General features: G+C 72.4%; 1 pseudogene; it reads left to right on the forward strand.

Annotated features, from left to right (window-relative positions):
• Positions 1-8: 8 nt before the first annotated feature.
• Positions 9-596, forward strand: LOC108524519 (translation initiation factor IF-2-like; annotated as a pseudogene).
• The last annotated feature ends 6 nt before the right edge of the window (positions 597-602 follow it).

A 602-nucleotide genomic window follows, 5' to 3' on the forward strand; every position in this document is an offset into this window, starting at 1 on the left:
CAGACGCGAAGCCCCCGGTGCCACCCGAGGCGGAGACAAAGCCCAGGCGCACGGACCCGGGGTCCCGACCCCGGACCCTGCGGAGCCCAGCTCGGAGCCGCCACGCCCGGCGCAGAGACCCCGCCCGGTCCGGAGACCCCGTCGCCCGTCGCCCAGTCTCACCTCGGGCCGCCGCCTCCCAGCGCTAGCTCCTCGCCGCGGCGCCTGGGCCGACTAGAGCGCAGCTGAGCAGCCGACAGAGACGCCGCAGCCTCAACAAGGGAGCCGCTGGGCGGGGCCGCCACCGCCGCCGCTGCCGCCGCTTCAGCCCGTGTTCCCCGCTCAGGATCCGGCTCGGATCAAGGAGCTGCAGCTGGCGCTGGGCTGAGGCCGGGACACACACCATGCAGGTGTACATGGCCCCGCCCGCCGCCCGCCGCCCCGCCCCCAGCGGAGCCGGGCGCCCAGGGCCCGCCCCCCGGCCAATGGGGAGCGAGCTGTGCAGAGAGGGCGGGGCCTTAGATAACACAGGGAGGTTGGGCCTTAGGCCTTAGGTAACATAGCATATGGTTGTAATCCCAGCTACTCAGGAGGCTGAGGCAGGAGAATCACTTGAACCCAGG

This window comes from Rhinopithecus bieti, unplaced genomic scaffold (assembly GCF_001698545.2).
Source record: "Rhinopithecus bieti isolate Rb0 unplaced genomic scaffold, ASM169854v2 repeat_1831, whole genome shotgun sequence".
NCBI lineage: Eukaryota > Metazoa > Chordata > Mammalia > Primates > Cercopithecidae > Rhinopithecus > Rhinopithecus bieti.